The 20,492-nt window shown below is 38.0% G+C and overlaps 1 protein-coding gene across 3 annotated transcripts in view; it reads right to left on the minus strand.

Moving 5' to 3' along the window:
- The window catches only part of LOC134527272 (frizzled-2), a 735,576-nt gene that overhangs the window by 329,281 nt on the left and 385,803 nt on the right, over positions 1 to 20,492 (minus strand). The window lies entirely within an intron of this gene.

Below are 20,492 nucleotides of genomic sequence, written 5' to 3' on the forward strand. Positions count from 1 at the left end.
TACACGGCCAGGACCAGGACGAACTGCAGTGAATGTTGAACTGATTGATACTGGTTGTATCAGGCGGGCATGAGAGTATCAGAGGTAGAGAATTACCAGGCGTGATAAATAATGTATCAGATTCTCCTTCCGGTCGCACGGTCTGCGTACGCGGAGCTTTGTTGCCTCCTGGGACCGTCTGATACAGAAGTATCAGAAACTTGTAACATGGTACAATACTGTATCAGTATCAGGTTGGAACAGATACCGAAAATTGCTGTAACAACCCACCTCTAAGCTGGACTCCCTAGTGCTGTAGGCGCGTAATGTCGGCACGGCCCGGTCACACGCGGCGCACATTCGGCACGGCCCGGCATGGCTAGGATGTGTTGTCTCTGTTACAAAAACATATGCGTGTATCGCTTTCTCATCGCTCCCCAGGCCACAACGCTTTGGGTTTCACTCGTCCTTATCATGACACGTTAGGCCCATATATTTTTTTCACTATATAACGAGAAATGTAAAACCGATGATGTGACTTATATTAGCAACCCAAAAACAGCAATGTAATCAACCCATATGAATGCATTGCACACGTTACCAGTAGTCTGAATTTCACCTCGACAGATATTTTATCCAATAATCATCTGTCTCCAAATGTTTTTAGCTGAAAAACAAGGTTAAATATAGATATGAGTCGGTATCAAGGAATGTGTAATGAAATAAATATGTTACGCGCAAATAAATTTAGCAAATGAAGTCTACTGCAGGGGGAAAAAACGTATTTTTAGTATACCTCGTCACAAGTATAACTTTAAAAAAATCAATTACATGAAAATATAATACTCTCTTGGTAAAAGTGCCACATACTGTAGAAAGAAAATTAAATAAAATCACCCTGTACGGGTAATTAACTCGTTAAATTACATGAAACAATAAAACATAAATCTCAGGAATTTAAAAATCAAACTGACCTGGTCGCCGGTTTTGGTTAAATGCATAATACTGTAAAATGCAAAATTAGACTATAAAATGCCACTATACAAAATTATGAAAGATACAATATCATTCACAATAGCAAAATTGTAAGTATCAATGTCTACAGAATAAATACAATTCCCAAACAAAAATATAAAGGTATATTATAAATAAACAATGTATTGATAACCTCGCCCTTAAGGCATTGAATCATTGCTCACTACTTTAGAAATAATGTCTCTTTCTCGACTATGAATAACTTTATGAGCCGTCGGCAGCGTCCATGTCCGTCCATTTCCGTACGTCTCATAACACGCGCTGCGAGTTGGTCACGTAGCAATGTTTTCATGCTGAACGCTACACGTACCGACCTGCGCGCGCATCGCCTGCCCCTCCGCCGCCTTGCCCCTTCATCACCGCGTTGCCAGCTATCACAACGTTTGGTCCGGACAGTACTTGCGTAGTAGCAGAAATGGAAACGTTACAGGGACGTCGGAACAGGGGGGGGGGGGGGGGTGTCAGCAGGGGCGAGTCGCCAACGTTGCATTGGTGATCACATTGATTAGAAAATCAAATTTATGATTGTCAGTATACTGTAAAATGATTGCAAATTCCTAGATGGTATTTTATTTAAATTACACTACATCTACTGTCAGAGTAGTATTTAATACATACTACGTCATAAAATTCTTGGAATGGTATATTTAATATTTTGGTTCGGAAACTCATTAAATAGCACAATTTTGCATCTAAAATTCCAAAATTTTCCGGAGGAGGGCCCCCGGACCCCCCGCTCTATGACTGAGGTAAGTGTGATACATCTCTTCGCCCCTCCCCCCCCCCCCAACTAATGAAAACGTTCCGATGTCCCTGGAACGTTATAAATAATTAATATGTATTACAAATGTTTCAATGTAATGAACGTGGTTCAGTGTGTTTGATGTTTTCGAAGTAATAAAATTGATTATTACTTTACATTATTTTAATAATATTTACATTCAGAATAAATTATTATACTTATGTATTTTAAACACTCATTAAATAATGCAATTTATGATTGACATTTAAGATTTTTTGTTTTTTTTAGCAATATATACATCAAAATTAATTATTATTTGTATTTTGACGGGATTAACAATGTAAAAGTGCACTGAGATAATACATGCCAATGCTTTTTTTTTTGCGTAACTAGGAAATCATTATGTATGTTCAAATGAAGGATTAAATTATACGATACCATAGGTATATATTTATGGTATAGGCCTACGTAGTAGTGGTATGCAAAAAAAAAAAGGAAGGGGGCCTACTACACCAGCTGCCCAGGGGCCCATAAATTCTCTCAGCGGCCCTGTTCAATTGTGTTGTAGAATGCACTGTGGAATTGTATTCGCTTATTATTTTCGGCAAGATATCAAGCCACTTGTAATTTTCGTTAGCCGTGAACTGTCGCCACATCTTGATGCGCAAAGTTCTTTTAAACCATTCGACAATGGAGAATTTGACATTACTTAATGTAGAATAGCGTATGATGTCATACTTATTCATCAAAGCCTTGAAGGTCTCATTGTATAATTCTTTACCGAGATCCTTTTGTAGGTGCGACGGTACACAACCATCACGCAAAATATAGGCCATGGCTTTGGCTACATCAGTTGCAGTCTTCGATTTTACAGGTCTAGCACAAGTGAACTTGCTATACACATCGATGACTGTCAACATGTACTTGAAACCTTTATTCAATCGGGAATATGGTATCATCTCATCAACGACCGCCTGGAATAATTCATCAATTCTGCAAACAATGACTTTGCGAAGGAGGTTTTTTAGACTTGCAGGATTATGAAGTTAGTGAGCGATTCCGGTTTGACTAATTGTATGCAGCCGGATATTTCAGTTCTTTGAGTATGGAGACTATTTCGTTTATGTGCGAATAATATCCTGCACTAAGCGAAGCATGTAAAAGTCTAAGACGTTGAAATAATGCATTGGTCTGTCCCAATACACATTGTAAAATTTCCGACCACTTTCTAGCTTTTTAAACCTTCACCATGTAGGTACTGATAGTTAACTGAGGAGATTAGCGAGAATGTCAATTTTTTCATTTTCTTAGTCTTTATACACGCCACTTTCTGGATTGTTATCGCGAAAATGTGCATTGGTTAGCTCTAGCAGTTTTTTGTACTCTTGCATTTCCTCGTGAGAATAGCCTTTAGGCTCCCTGCGAAAGAGCCATTCGTACAGACCCGGAGTGCTATAAGTTTTTTAATCTTCTATGTGCATGATATTTCCAGGCAAAAAGTCTATTTCTTTGGCACCGAGGAACTACTTTTTATTTTTTCTGTACACTCCAAAGGTCGTGTCAATATTCCGACTCGTGAAAGATATCAGGTATGGCCGATACATTTCATTAACTTGGTTTCCTATATTCTGTAATTTTTCCTTGTGCATAGACTTTGTACTGGCAAATTCCTCTTCTTTTGATCTGGTTCGTATTTCCTGTACTTTACAGCTAGCATTTCGTCATCAACCTCTGTGTTGACATTGATGGTTGGTTTTCCCTATTTTCAAATTAGTCGAGATGACTAGTGATTGGTTTGAATATTTTTTTATTTTACGTCACAAGCGAAAGTCAGGTTCTTCTAGCAAGAAGATTTTATCACGAACATACAGTATAACTCGATAAAAGTCACTGCTAGATAAACCAGACATTGTATTGGCTGAAAAAATTTTGCAAGACATCCTTTTAAACTTTTATTCGTCGGCAGAAACTTTTTCCCTGAGGTTAGCAAAATCAGTTTTAGTTGCCAAGTGAGTAAGTGATGCAGTCAGACTACTTTGGAAAAATCCTCAATTCGTTGCGTTTTTGTGCATTTGATACTTCGAACATGTCGCAAATTCGAGAATCCGAGGCTTCCACGCACTTGTAGATGGCTAGCAGGTACTCAAGTAATTGGTTTTTCACACTTTATACTTTTTGAGCAAGTAGTGAAACATATTTGCGAATATCATCATCGCGAGACTTGAAAGCAGTACATAAGTCTTGACTGCTACGACCGAATTTCGAAATACTATGACTAATGTTTGACGATAAACTGATCGAAACCTTGTCTGTACATGCCTTAATATAGAGGCCAGTCCTTTATTATAACTAGGAATCCATGTTCGCTTTTCCAAAACAATGAGCACATGTCTTTGAATTCCTGGAAAGCCATGTCGGTGTTTACATGATCATCATAAGCAAGACGTAAATTAAATTCGTCCATGCGAAAAAGTACTATGACAATCGCATTGTCTCTTAGGAGATGTGTTGGAATATGACTGTACGTCTGACACAGGTAAGTTCAGTCTACTTTAGCGTGTCTGTCCATAGAAAAGAACTCTTGTATTATGCCTTTCATCTCACACATTACATCAAAGAAAACAAACAATGAATTAGCATTTTTTTCGCTAGGAGGCACCACATCTGCATTATCATTAATTCGAAAATACTACAGGCCATCCACTGATTGTAGAACCATATCTAGATACTGGTACTTTGGCTGTTGCAGAGACTTGGAATAGAAGTACAATTTTTGGACCTAAGGCCGTTTGGTTCTTCCAGCAAACTCAGTAGAACACACGTTTTTCCAAAGTTGGATGGGTCCGCCATTATGCATCGCTCGGTACAAGGCAATAACGAGCCGTGTCGCGTTTCACACGCACAAAAATCGTAATTTTGCGTAATGTGCCAAACAAACACTCTTCTTGCTTGAAGACTTGCATTGTACTAGTGAAATTGTACAATAGCAAACACATTAATACTATATGTTCAGTTGTGCATAATGACTCGAAAAGATAAGAACAAAAACACCTCGGTGCAGCACTCGTGAACTTGGTGATAAACAATCGAGCTACACATTCCCGGCTACAGGTTCTGCAGCCCCGGCACTAAATTAGCCTAACGACTAGCTCGAGGTGACGTGGGTATTAATTTTTTCGACGAAGAGTTCAAGCAGCACGATATTGCCTACTCCCTCAGCAAGGATCTGGATCAAGGCACCAAGGTGACGAGATATTGGCACTGTTAGCCGAAGATATAAATAATCGACGAATGCGGGACTAGGAGAAAAAATTCGCGGCGTGGGGCATATCCAAAATTATGAAGGCCAAAACGAAATTAGGGATGGGCACTAGTCGAGCCAGCTCCAACAAGTCAAATACTAATTCACGCAAAACCAAACGTAAGCCTGGTGCAGGTGTGCACAAAGCCAAGCCAAGAATACAGACTCTCGACAATAAGATTATTGGAGGATTTCTTCCTTTGATTTTGCCTGCATTTAGTGCTCTCGGTGGTCACATCGGTGCGACGACTGGTATAGTGCGGCCAGTCAACACTTCAAAGAATGAGCGGAACCAGTTAATGGAAACTCAATGACACAATGCCAACATGGAAGCCATTGCGATGGGTAAAATAAATGGCGCAGGTCTCTACTTGCAACCTCACAAATGAGAAAGAAACGAGTAAATTTATCGTAAGTTTGTAGCCGATAGATCCGCCTATTAATTTAGATTTAATCAAGTACGCTTGAAAACTGAAAATAACAAATTTCCGAAGCCTTTTATGCGAGACACTTTACCTAGTAAGCCAAAGACTCGTGAGTGTGCTATTATTAATTTAGACTTATATACAGGTTGTAGCACGCACTGGGTAGCATACATAAAGTCTGGAAAAATGACCGAGTACTAGACATTTACGACTTCCGCCATAACTTAGACGGTACCTGGGCCGTGCCACTATATGGTTCTACAACTACCAAACCGAACTGTCGCATAACCAAATAAACTTGGTCACAAGTGACTTCGCTTTTTAACTAAAAAAATATGTAGCTTACAACAAAATGTTTGCTTATAAATTAACTATACAGATATGAAAACAAATCAGTCATGTCGATATCACTTATGTTGTCTGGTCAAGCACGCGGCAGTCCATTTCCCACCCCTGGATTTTGACGGTGAATGGTGTAACAGACTTGTAGATTTTCAAACGTATAATGCCATACCGAAAATCGATGAAGAAAATTTGTATTATTATCTACCTCAAAAGTGATGGTATCACTCAATAAATACAGTTACCTGAAGGCTCTTATGCAACTGACGACATTGCAAATTATATCAGGGAAATGTTACCACAGGATATAGACTTTCAAGTACGAGGAAATCCCAACAAAGCATTCTAACACGCAATGCACAAGTCAACTTTACGAAAGCTGGAACCGTAAAAATGATTATCGGCTTCAAACCAAAGGTTTATGATGCAGGAAGAAAGTACGCATCTATGCATGCAGTAAACATATTGTTTGTGAATGTCGTAAGAATAAACTGTAATTTGGCAAGCGGAACGTATCTCAATGTAAGACTAAGAAACTTGCTGCAGGAGTTTTCACCAAATGTCCCGCCATGTTATAAACTTGTCGAAGTACCACAAATTACCATTTAAGTTCCAGCTGTCGTGAAGTATGCGCACGAAGTAGTCATCAGAATCGTTGACAAACAAGGACACTTGGTGAATTTTCAGGATTAAATAATATCATTACGTCTTCACTTGAAACGATAGACATAAAGTTTGTGACACCGAACAGATATAAAATAAATCGCATTGGCATGAAAAAGATCAGGTCCCTACCAGAACATGAACACCTTCCAGCATAATTATTGGTCGAGTAACGAAAAAATATGGAAGACGAAATCCTTAACATAGAAAATCCAGACATTTTTGATGACAGCATTACGAAAATGGAACTGCACGTGTACCTGCCTTTCCTGCTCGGACCGTATGCACTCTCTCGAAAGAACGCATTGCGGAACAGCACCAAGAAATCTGTAATTTACATTTACAGTCTTTTTAATGTAGAACAGACACACTGAACACAGTGGATGGCATGCATCCATCAATGATGACAATATACTGCAATGGTATTCTTTACCTAATCGAGAGCATTACATATGTACCCAATGGCGTCAAGGTAGACCAGATGAGAGATGTAGGCATAACATCTGCTATGAAAATTTACCTTCGCTCACGCCAAAAGATCTATCTGCTGTAAATATGGCTGTTTAGGCTCTCGAGGATGAATATAAGCTTCCTGATTATGCGGAAGGAAAGTTCGAAGTTGGTGTTCCTTTGTCAATGCCTCTTGGATTCGCTGAGGACTACAAACAAATAATTTTTAATTCGAAACAAGAGCTCGTACTGCTTCTAGCCAACATACACATTAATGCAATTGTTGATGCTGCAGAAAACCCTCAAGATGTCTCGCTAACCCTACAGTATATTGAATGGATGCTGCATCATATCCAAGGGAGCACGGTTGAATGTATCAAGATGCTGAAAAACACAGAAAATGTCAAGAACATTAATGTTCCATTTCGGTCCTGGAGTCTGGAAAATTATCCTGTCTTGCCACGTATCCAGCGTATCAAGTATCAATTGGATAGTAAAGTCCAACTCCGCCACGGAAAACCCAAGATACATCATCATCAGGCTTCAGACCGGAAGACAGCTCAAAGCAGGAATGAGCCGCTCTGTATTGGATAACTGTCAAATGCGTAGTGTAAAAATATTTTTAAACAGCGAAAGCTACCCGTATGTTGATATGAACATGGACTTTAAAAAGGGAAGATTTCTTCTCGCTTATCAAATGTATACTAAGATTCAGAAAGCATACTATGGTCAAGGACAGTCACCGATACTGAATCCTGACAGTTTCATAAACAAGGCTCCGTTAATGGTGTTCGATGTTTCCAAACAGGATGATCAAATAAAATCAAACATCGGATTGAGATATCGACAAGTGGAAATATTCCATCAAACACCTATACTTTTTGTCTGATACTTCACTATTGGCTTGCATCGTACAATTGCCGTGACAAACTTGTGAAAATTCTTTCATAAATACTGTTTCGTTTGCGATATTAATTTAGTTACCTACTCGACGTAAAACTTTGGAGGCCCCTCTATTGGATTTTGGGTTAATGAGTTACAAAAATTAGGCGTTACAGTTAATTATGTTTGAACTAAGACTTAGCATCACCATTACATTTAAATAACTGAAGTCGCAAATTATAATATTCAGCATGATGCTAGCGGAACTAAGGATGGTTAAAGACGTAAGATTTTGACCCCGGTCATAAATTTTGGTGCACGGGAAAAGTTGTAAACTTTATAAGGACTTTGATAATTATATCATAAATCTGTTTTATTATTATTAGTGGCCGTAAAAGTTAGTAGTAGTATTTATATTGTCTTATAATTAAATCTTAAGTAAAGAGTTATATAAGTATGAAATGTGCTTGTAGTATTATTAGTTTTTGTGCGATTATTTACGTGTTTATTTTATATAAAAATGTTTGTGATGATTGATCCCAGGTAAATTATGTTAGCGCTAATTAAAGTAGGGCTAAACTGTGCACAGTATACTGGTGGGTGTGCGATACCTGTTCAAAGTCCGAGAAAGTTATTTTGGCAACATTAAGTTTTTTGCCGTTTATTTTAAATAGTCTCATCATGGTCTCCACATTAAAACTTTAATAAATAGTTCTCTGCTGTTAAAATTTAGGGCATCTTTATTAGGAACGCCATTTTGATTTTGCATAAAGGGGGAAATATATATATTTTTTTGCATTTTCCATGTTTTAATTTTTGCGCTTCAGCAGGTGTCCAAATTGTACTGTCTTGGTCCTGAATAAGCACGGGGTTACATAGTCAGGAGCACACGGAGAAAATTAACGCACGTTTTCCTAAATCAATATCTTTAAATAAAATCCCCCCAAAAATACATTTAGACTTGTTATAGAACACTATCCTTGCTGAAAAAAGTATAAATGATAAACTGACGGAAGTTTTTTTATAATTTTTTAAATTTTTTTTTGTAATTCACTGATCTTGATTTAGGAAAACGTGCGTTATTTTTCTCCATGTGTTCCTGATTATTCCAGCCAATGGTATGATAAATTTCTCCTTGTGTTCCTGGTCTTTCCTAGTAAGACTTCTGTTGGTTTTTTTTTGTGTTCCTGGTTAGGCCTTTATCTAAAGATACTTCTGCTAATATTCTCCGCGTGTTTCTGGTTATGCCTGATAAAACAATCCTTGCATGACTTTTTTTTTCGAAATGGGACAAGTAATTTTATTCAGAGTTTCGCTTACTTTGTGTATTCCTGTTACCACATCAGCAATTACAAATAATTTTTCAGGTGGGTTTCAGAGAAAAAAAAAATCATTACTCAGATGTTTACTATGCCTTGATACAGCTGAGAAACGCTATAATGTAAAAATAATTTCCTTCTCCTTGATGACTTGCGATCGTGATTGGGCATCCCGCATCACACATGAAAGAGCGACTGCCTGTACAACACAGGATGTGGTGATTGGCAAGAATCGGAACCACTTGCAAGAAGTTTTTTTCGCTGCTGAATGGAGCTATTGTAGCCATTTGGAGCTTTGTAGAATAGTAGCCATTTGAAGTCTTGTATACTCATAGCCTTGTAGCCTCTTAGTCAGTTGGAGCCTTGTAGACTGTAGCCTTGTAGCCTAGTGACCTTTTAGTCTTGTGGCCAAGTAGCAGTGCCGGTCCTATAAAAATCTTTAGGTGGTGCGAAATCTAAAAATGGCGCCCCTCTAAATAAAAAAAAATATTGTTAAACTGGTTGCTTAATTTTCCACCAAAAAAAGCAGCCGCCTCAGATTATTAAGCCGAATTACTGCTGTCTAAAATGTCAAATCTTAGAAATGTTCGTTTGACCAGTTTGTGCGATTACCTATATGTGATAGATGTAGTGGACAAATGACAAATAATAATAATAATAATTATAATAATAATAATAATAAATATAATGATTGTCAAATTTAATTTATTCTATGTTCCATGCAAACATTAATCAAAAAATATGTAGACATGTAGTAAAAATATTTAAAAAATACCTAGATAATCAGTTTTCTAGCTTTAGCACTTGCAAATTTTTTTATCAAGTCAGAATAATTCAAATTTTGGGCAATAGCATTTTCTATAGACAAAATTCCAAGATCGGACAGTCTTTCCTGACACATAGTAGTCCGTAGGTAGGTTTTTATAAGTTTTAATTTACTGAAACTTCGTTCTCCTTTGGCAACAGTTATAGGCACAGTTAGCAAGATACGAAGCACTGTCCATACATTCGGGAAAATATCTTGCCAATCATTTTTTTTATAAGTCGAAGTACTTTTATTGGCTCTCCTGACTGAAGATCTCTTAGTAATGGGTTCAGGCTCACAAGTTCTTCAACCAATTCATGACCAGATACGTCACATTTTTCTCCATCGGTTAAAGTGATTTGCAATTCAGCACAGGCTTTTTCCAACATGGATTTTTCTGGAATTATTTTAATGTCGTATAAAAATGACCATGTATCATTGAATTTTGACAGTTGTAGAAAACGTGTAACCAATGTATTCTCAATTGTGTCTATCATCGGGTAAAAAACGTTCATTTTATATAATTCCTCCGGATCATTATCTTTGAAAGATTTGTGCAATGGGAGTGCATGATTTGATGTAGGCTTTTGGACATACGCCATTGCTTAGCTTCGTATTCAAATAACAGTATTTTTCTTCGCGATCAGACTGCCTTAAAAACTTTGTTTATTTCGGCTAGAGATGCTATTTATTTAGTTGTAATTAGAGTTGAGGAAAAGCTACGGTACTCTTTCACGAATTCCGATCAGTTTTTCAGTAATTGCGATGCATTTGGTAAGTCCATAGTTTCAGACTGCATAGCTTTACTTACAATGTTTACTTGAAGCAATATATCATACCAAGCCACCATTGTAATTATGAACTCAAATTGCTCCATATTCTGAATAAGCGACAATGCCTCTGATGCTGCAACTGAGTCATTAGTTTCTTCATGAAGATTTTGAAGGGCTTCACGAACTGAAGTGTAGTTAAAGCGAACAGCAGCAAGACTAGAAACTCTACTCTCCCAGCGAGTTTCGCAAACTTTTTTTTAATGATAATCCGTCTATGTGCTTGGATATCACTTCCCATCGTTTGGTTGATCCAGAGAATAAAACAAATAGTCTTTGGAGAAATCCAAATAAAGGAACAGATTTAACGGAACTTTTGGCTGCATCTGCTATCACCAAATTCAAGCTGTGGCAGCCACATGGGTTAAAAATTGCCCGAGGATATAGGTTTAAAATTCTGGTTTGTACACTTTTGTTCACTCCTATCATATTCGCTCCATTATCGTAGCCTTGACCTCTACAATCGTTCATGTCTAAATCAAATTCTTGTACAATCGAATCAAGAAAGAGGCCAGTGAGTCCTGCTCCCGAAGAGTCACTTACTGGCTTGTAAGCAACAAAACACTCTCGCACTTCCACTTCTTCTTCATTAATGTCAATGAACCGAAATGTTAGTGACATTTATTCAATGTGGCTTACATCAGGAGTGCAGTCCATAATGATGGAGAAGTATATAGCTGACTTTACCATATTCACTATATTATTTCGAACTTCACTTCCAAGTAAGCCAATTAATTCGTTTTGAATGCGTTTGCTGAAATAGTGGACATAAGTCTCTTTATTTACAACACGGCGGAGGTGCTCCATCATCACATTGTCAAATTTTCCTAATAATTGCACCAAACCCAAGAAGTTGCCATTATTAGGGGTGTATAATGTTTCAGAGCTCCCTCTAGACGCCAAATTATTGCCTGCCTAGAAGAACACTATCGAAATCATTCTTTCGAGGAAAGCAACCCATCTCGATTTCTCATCTTCAATCTGTTTTTGTAATTGTTTGTCTATCCCGCTACAGTTCTTCAACCTAATCGATGCTTGTATCCATCTGTTCAAAGCACGTCGGTGATCTGAGGATGATTCGTGTGTTTTGTGACGCGTTGATAAGTGCCGCCAGTCGTCAAATCCTTCTTTTCCCAAATTAGAGTTGGGGTTTGTGTTGAGTAAACGACAGCAAAAACAATATACTTTATCTGCAGATTTAGAGTACACGAGCCATCTTCTTTTAAAAATCTCCCCATTTGGCATTACTTTTTCAAAATGCGAATTTGAAAAATGATGGCCGTCACAATTCTTTGGGTATTTATCGTTTTTCATTTCATTACAAACAGGGCCTCGAAGAAGTATTTCATCTTTTGTTGCAGATTCAATAATAAGCGGCCATTTTGAAATATCATCTAGTTTTCTCTCTTTAAAAGATGATGATAACGATTCATCTGTTACAACTTCTTCTGTAATATTTTGAGATGCAGATGAGGTTCCAGGAACAGCTAAATCTTCTTGAAAATGGTGCTGTGTATCTTCAAGATCAGAACTTTTTTCAAGCGGGTCTTTTTCTATTGCTTGTTGATATTGAAGTTGTGGTGATGAAGGGTCAGATAACTTTTCGACTCTCAAAAATTTTGATAGAAAATTTGCAGATTTTTCAGTTTCGGCTTGCTTTATCCGTTTCCTTTTTAAGTTTTGTGCACCAGACAATTTTTTTGAAGACTGTGACATGTTTTTTAATCTGTAAAAACACATTTAACCATCACTCGTTACATACATGATATCAGGAAATCAGTGACATAGAATAGGACATACTTGAGTTAAAGATTTAAATTCTGATGTGCGATAATCTATTCCCACGGACCCACGCGATCGAAATTGTCGGCAGTAGCCAGTTATAAAATAATTAAATTAAGTTTATTCCTTTATTTAAGTTCAGGGACTATTTAAAAACCCGTTTTTTGCACTTTTAAATAATTACGGACCTGTTTTTAGCCACCTTTATTTATCCTGCAGTTAGTATAACTAATTGATATTTCATTTATTTTCCATTCAAAATACGTAAAAACTCAGTTACGCTAATTGTCACTTAAATAAAGGCAGTAAAACAGGCCCTTAGACAAAACGTTTCTTAATAGTTATTGGACAAAAAATAAATAACTTTAACAAGAGTGATATATAATATATAGTAGGCCTATACAAATTTGTTAAAACAAACTAGTACCTACACCTTTACCACCTTATATATAAAACGCAGTATAGGCAAAGCTTAAATAATAGTTATTACGTAACAGGTACATCACTTCCATACAAAAGCTACCATACATACACTATAATAAATACACTACAAAAGCGCAGTACATCGGGCTGCAAGGAGAAACGTACTCGACAAACGCGCGTAATCATTAAATGCCTAAGACACCGTGTTTAATCTCGCCGTGTGGTTTCGTTCGTTGATAAGTGGATATGTCTTATCGCAGTACCACAGAATACACTAGAAAGTAGTGGTGCACTGATATGACTTTACCGATTACCGATTCTTGAAACGTCCGCTTTATATGATAATAAATTATTACGCTATTCATGTTTGGCCTTTGTGTATAATCATATGTTAACATTTAAATAAGTTAAGATTCTTATCGGAAAATAACTGTACTAAAATAACGGAGATAATTTCAGAACGATTGTGAACGTTTAGAACAAGTAAACGTTAATAACATTTCAATGCAATGTACATGTATGGAAATTAAGTGTCGCCAACGTCTTGTCGTAATATGTATTTCTTATTCGTTAAAACAAACATCGCCGAACATGCACGAAGACGCCATATTTACAAAACTTTGGATACGTTGCTGTTAATATGCGATTAATCGGTATCCGCATCTGTGCTCCACTACTAGAAAGGAACTCATATAAACAATACTTACCTACTTCTGTTTTCTATTAAGGATTCTTCTGTAATAATCTAACGACACACACACTGTACAACACAGATATACACTCGCGCATGTTTGAACGACTTGGCAATTCAATAGACAATGCTTGCCTAGTGAAACAAGTGACGGACGAAATTTAACCCTACGCCCCACTTGCCCCTATGAACGACTGGAAATTGGAAGACTCAGGCGCCAAGCAGTTCAAGTAACGGCCGGATGAAGCGCCACTGTAAACTGTGGGACACAGGATGTAAATAAACAATTGCTAGTAATGTAATACGAATGAGCCACGTTAAAAGAGCTGTCGTACACATAATCATTATTAATTTGGATTCATTCAATTTGGAGATCTGACACCGTGATTTCGGAGGGCGGGTACCTCAATTCGTCCATTTTACCGTGAGACCGATCGTCACCGTCGTTCGTCTCATGTGTCGGATGATTTCGGCGCCCCCTCCCTTGATGTCGCCCGGTGCGGTCGCACCGCTCGCACCGCCCTAGGACCGGCCCTGCCAAGTAGCCTTGTAGCCATGCAGCCTGGTAGCCAGTTGGAGCCTTGTAGCCTTGTAGCCTCGTAGATTCGTAGCCCATTGGAGCCATTTAGCCTCGTAGCCTCGTAGATTCGTAGCCCATTGGAGCCATTTAGCCTCGTAGTCAGTTGAAGCCTTCTAGCCTCGTAGCCTTTCAGTCTTTTAGCCAAATATCGTTGGAGCATTTGTATCCTGTTGAGTTGAAACTTAGTGTAAATGTACATCATTTTCGTTAAATGCACGTAGTCATAATGTCTGTAGTATCGTGTCCTACCGTATTCTACCTTGTTGAATGCCAAATGTGCTACCTAATAAAAAATGTGTTAAGAATCCTTCTCGCATTAAGTTTTAGCTGCGATAAATGGTTCACTCGTATTGATAAGATGTGCAACAAGCGATTTCTTTGGCGCCTGAACATGAATATAAACCTTAACCCAAGCTTGGTTTATTTCAGGTAAATGATAATGCGTTCTACTTGGCGAAATCTACATTTAATGGAATTCTGAAAGACAACTACTATTTAAATACCTAATGTGGGCCAAATATTATACATATTTTTTTTTTTTACTTTTCTTGGTAAAATCTAAAATATTATAACAGACCAGAATACAATTAGGTAGCGAGACATGGAGCACTCTCTCTCTCGCTCTCTCTCTCTCTCTCTCTCTCTCTCTCTCACACACACACACACATATATATATTACACATAGTTGGACTGTATATACGGTAAACAATAGCCGAGTGAGGACCAAGTGACCAAGTGAAGAAGCAAGCTTTCAAGACGTTTAATACTACCATTTAGAATTCTAAAGGAGTGAAGCAGTAATATTTATATATCCAGAAACTCTTCCCACAAGAAGACTACATACGCTATATGGAATCGTTTGGTTGTGTATACATTTAGTAAATTAGAATTTATGTAATTTTTAAAAGATTTTTTTTATTTATTGTGTCTGATACTTTGAATCTCACCAAGAGTTGGGTCAAAGGTCTAGACTATATTTTTTTATAATTTTTTTTTAATTTTTAAAATAGCAGCCCAGATGGTCTACAAGATTGTGGACACTACGATACCTGGCCATATGTTAAATGACATTAGTGCACTCTATCGGTTAACAACTAAATAAAAATGGCATCTGGTACTAACACACTTTGGCAAAAGAAAAGCGTATCCAAGATGGCGGCATCTAATATGACTGCTGTGACGTCACATTAGCGTTAATAAATTAAACCTTGGAAGCAGAAAAGGGAGTCAGTTTCCTGGTAAATATTGGCGCATTTACCAGGGATCAAACACAGTATCTATTAAATATTGCCAAAATACTTTTATATATGATTATTAAAAATAATTTTTTATTATTGTTTTATTAAATTGCCCTCGCCTGGTTTAAACCGAAGACTGAAGAGTCAAACTTGTAAGAAATAATGTATAGAACATAATTTTATGAATGTTTATTTAAATATAATTTTTTTAGCTATTTTAGTAAAAACTTAATATAATTTCACTCGGGCTATCAAAAGTCAGTCGAGGCGTTAAATAACGGTTGAAGTATATGAGTGCGTGGCGCGAGGAAAACGAGGAAGCCTGAAGCATATGTGAACAGCAGAATATCGGCGGCATCTTGATAATATAACGCAGAACACAATCTAATTTAGCCTCGCACTCGAAATTGTTTCATAATACACATCTGAACTGGTTGAAATGAACTGTTGATGTTTATTCAAATCCGGATGGATTACAATTAAATCACAACAAAAAAAAAAACGCACATCATTTGGCGAATTAATCTGGCCGTAAACGCAAACAAAATACGACAATCCAACTAGGGTGAATCCTGCCCAGATGCAAAAGGAAAACTTTTATATTTTCTGGTCCGATAGTATGAGCCTAACAGGAGTGCTCTGCGCACTCTCAAGAGCGCAAGAGCACGCCTACGAAGAGTTGGACACCCTCGTCTCTGCTGGACATAACACAGTCATGAGCGAAGTACTCCAAACCGCTGTGGATTAGGGCTACCAGAATGTGTTTGTTGGACCACGGCGCCAACTCAGCCAGAGGTCTGTACTTCTTCCCTCGCCCTCACTGATGGATTTGACTGTGTCTCAAGTCTCCAGCGTCTTGAAACCTTGGGTCGTGGGGGAGGAGAAAAGGACCTCCTCGCCAGGACTAGCAGGACTCGCACCACTCCCTGGAGCCCTCCCCCCTGTCCCGGACAGGACAAAGGGCGGGATTACCAGCCGCAGTCAATTAAATATCGAGTGTGGCGGCCATCTTGGGGTCACTAAGAGGATTAGCGGGAACTGGGCGGAAGACAGACCCAAGACCACGTCGGTCGGCCTGGTGCCGACTGGGCAGTCGTGGAGACAGCGGAACTGGGCAGAACATTTCTCCAACACTGCAGTAATTAGTGCAATTAGTATTCATGACGTTTTCCTCACGTTCCGAAGTTTATTAACACCATTTTGTTAAACATTTTAAAGCCAGTACTACAAGTAGCTTCATTATGTATGTTTTGAGGAATTTTTATTGTGATTGGGTGTTTCTTACTCCTATTAATTTAGTTATTTGATGAAGGAATAGTTGTAGCCATTATATTCTGTTATTAATAATATATTTTATGAAGGAACAAATGCAGTCTGTTCCATGACGTGCGACTGTAATGTATTTACCTTCTATAATACTTGTATCAGAGTATGTTTGTACAAACGGATAGGGAAATCTTTGGATTGACATTCAAGAAGTATAGGGTTTGAAGTTCGGTCCAGTTAAAATTGGTTTAATTTTTTATCGTTTCACGAAGTTAATTTTGACAAATGTTTAAGTGTTCCTCAAGCTTATGGCCGATTGCTTTATACGTGATCTCCAGTTCCTGATGCTTTATATAACTGTTGGCGTAACTTGAGGCCAAAAAAAAAGATATTCATAAATATTTTAGAAAAACCTGCAGCAGAGTGTAGTGTAGCCTAAATTTAGTTTTCAGAAATTCCTCCCCCCCCCCCCCCCCAAAAAAAAGCAAAACATTGTTATCTTTAGGCAATAACACTAAGATGTAACAATAAAAAAAATCTTTATATTTCTATTGAATGTTAATATCCTCTCTCCTACATAACATTAAAAAAAATTTCGCAAAAAAATTTGGAGAATAGTGACTGGCGGTTAGCCCGAAATATCATGCATTATTGCGACAGATGGTGACATGGGCTACTCCCATAATGGTATGTGTAACATTAGTGCACTGGTTGTTCTCACCGGGAAAACATATCCAACTCTATGCTAAATTACTCTGTTGGCCGGTATTTACTACGAAAAGGCAGCATCAAAGAAAACGCGGGCCAAGGCGGGAGCTACGCGGCACCACGAGAACATCCAGGTACCGAATGGCAGTCGCACAAGGACCTCGGTAGCCGCGCTCACTGAGGCGCGGCTTGCTGCGTCAGTCGCGGTCCAAGACAAGCTGTACAGGTCGCGACTAGTGAAGTCATGCACACCACTGCTCATCAAAACAATCAGAAAGTATTTCACGGTAGAGTTTGACTTAGAAACACCACTTTTATGATAAAGATGCTGTTGCTACAGCATAACTACGCCCTGTTAAAATAATTCCACCAATCAGAGGAACGAGGAAGGAAGACCTGCCTTGTCACAAAATACGTGTGGCTGTATGTAGCATCCGTGTAACTGGGTGGCAGAGGGACATCAACAGGGCTGAGCTGGTACATGGGGGCCGCGCCTGTAGGCAGACAACCTGGCGTGCGCCAGACTAGCGCGGGCTGCATAGCTGGTCAGCTGGTGACCAGCACCAACTACAGTTCGGAGTGGAACTTTACTCCAAACACTAATGAGCTAGAACCAACCGTGAGTAAGGCTGTACAGTTAAAAAGATGGACTGCAGTGTAGAATACTGGCCGAGTTTTGAGGTAAATTGTAGACACACGCCCCCCCCCCCCCCTGGGATAAAAATAAACACAAAAGTCTCAATTCTGCAAGATAAAATACATATATTGACACATTTTAAAATTTCTGGAGAAATTTGTGGTATATATTATTTATTTTTATAAACACCAATACATTTTTGTGCAATCTTAAATTGGATTTGATCTTGTTTGTACTTCAGTCACTTAGATACTTTAAATAGAAGCAAAAAGAGTCAGTCACTTAGATACTTTAAATAGAAGCAAAAAAGAGTCTTTACATATTCCAATACTGTTTCGTGTTGACTACTGCCTAGTACTGTATACGCAGTTGGTTATTAATCATAGTATTCAAAATATATAGTTAGTAAATAATACAGTGAACAGAGGCATACGGAAGCTGAACAGTTGTGTTATGATGAACCAGCCAGCAACCACTGTTTGCTTATAAGATCCCAGGACCAGATCCAAGCAATAACAGTGGCCAACCAGATGTCACGCTTCATACGCAGTTTCGTCCCACCAATAAACCAACGCATACAACAGCTTCTTAAGTCCCCTTATATAGTTTATTCTGCGATGATAAGTCGCCCATCTATATTTTCCGAATTTGTTTTCGGGTGGATAAATAATACACCCGGCTGACGACCCGAAATGACCCGAAGCGAGGCTTAGTTAAAAGTTCAATGAAGTAATTAATTCGCAGTGATCGAAGCTTGTTGTTATCTTTATGTCAATGCCTGTCAAATTTCTGTAAGTTGCCTTTCTTCCTGTGACAGCTTCAGCACATCAAAGTTGCTTTATATGCAGTAGATAAGTGCCTGCAGCATTACCAGTGCGCGGATAAACGAAAATGCGGTGTTTTTCTTGCGTGTTGAGGCTCAGGTGCTGCAGTGAATGCTGGCATATGCTTGCCACATTGTAAGAACACGACAGTGACGATATTTCAGCGGCCTATTTCACATAAGTTCAAGTTTGTAAGTAACATGTAAACCCAGTTACAACTAATTACTTGAAGGCTTCCAAAAACCAGTTTAATGACAATTGTAGTTTTTAACTTGCAGCTGGCATTAGCTCACATCTTAGGTAGGTTAAATTCACTAGTTTACTCATAAATCTCTTAGAAAGACATTGCAGTTGTTCTTCCTCTAATGAGTTAAAATAAATATACTAAGTAGTGTACAATAGGGGCTCCTGGCAGTGGCTTTTGGCTGTGGTGCTGTGGTGCCGACCGCCACCTGGATTGTGACGTCACGGTGGCCATCTTGGATGATGTTGACCTAGACCCTTGAATTTGACCACGACGGCCATTTTTGGTCCGCCATCTGGGATGCGCCATTTTCTTTTCTCAAACTTTCCGCCAATTGGTTTTTTCGAACTTTCCGCCATTTTGAATTTTGTGGTCACCATAGCAATTTTCGTTACGGCCGCCATATTGAAAATCCGTAATTTTTATACTAGAAATTTGAAAAAAAATCTAACAACTCAAAAAAATTAATCAATCATTTTTTAATAAAATATTATTAAAAAAATTCATCTGGTCCCTGGATTAAACCCTTGAGGACAAAAAATGGCGAAAGATCCTTCCTCCACAGAAGCTGCCGGCAGACTCACATTACACCAGTAATGCCAAGGTATATATATACATATATATATATAGTCAGCTAGTAAGATGTTAAGTCCGCCATCTTGATTTCGTCTGCTAAAGGCCTCTATCTTATTTTCGTCTGCTAGAGTGTGCTGCCGATATGTAAGTTTGATTTTTACCCACTAGAGTGCAGTGATCATTTATTATTACTGTGGTACCCACCATCTTTGAATTTGGGTGCCATTATGAAAAATCTGTAATAATTAATACAGAAATTCGGGAAAAATGTCAAAAAAACCATTAAATAAATTTGAAATTAATTTACTCCTGATTTGATTAGTTCCTGTCCTTGGTCTAATCTCTGGGCGGTGCAAAAAAATAATTTAATGTAAAAAATAACAATTTCAATCAATCATTATCGAAATCATAAAATAGGCTTTATTTCCACATATACCAGCCACCAGTAAGCCGTTATGACGACCATCATGGAAGTTGGTATTTATTAACCTAGAAATTCGGACAAAAATGCAAAAATTATCAGATAAATCACTCATTAATTTAATGATTAAATTGATACAAGGTCAATGGAAAAAAATGTTATTAATTAAAAAATCACAAAAGTACGAGGTTCAAGAAATTAAAAAAAAACCGCAAGTTATTTACAAACATAAATTTTATTACATAAAATCTACACAACTACAGGTCCAAACAAGAAAATTAAAAAAAGTCTTAAGCATTTCTCGATTTGTGCATCCGCTACCCACGAAT

Source organism: Bacillus rossius, chromosome 1 (genome assembly GCF_032445375.1).
Source record: "Bacillus rossius redtenbacheri isolate Brsri chromosome 1, Brsri_v3, whole genome shotgun sequence".
Taxonomy (NCBI): Eukaryota; Metazoa; Arthropoda; class Insecta; order Phasmatodea; family Bacillidae; genus Bacillus; species Bacillus rossius.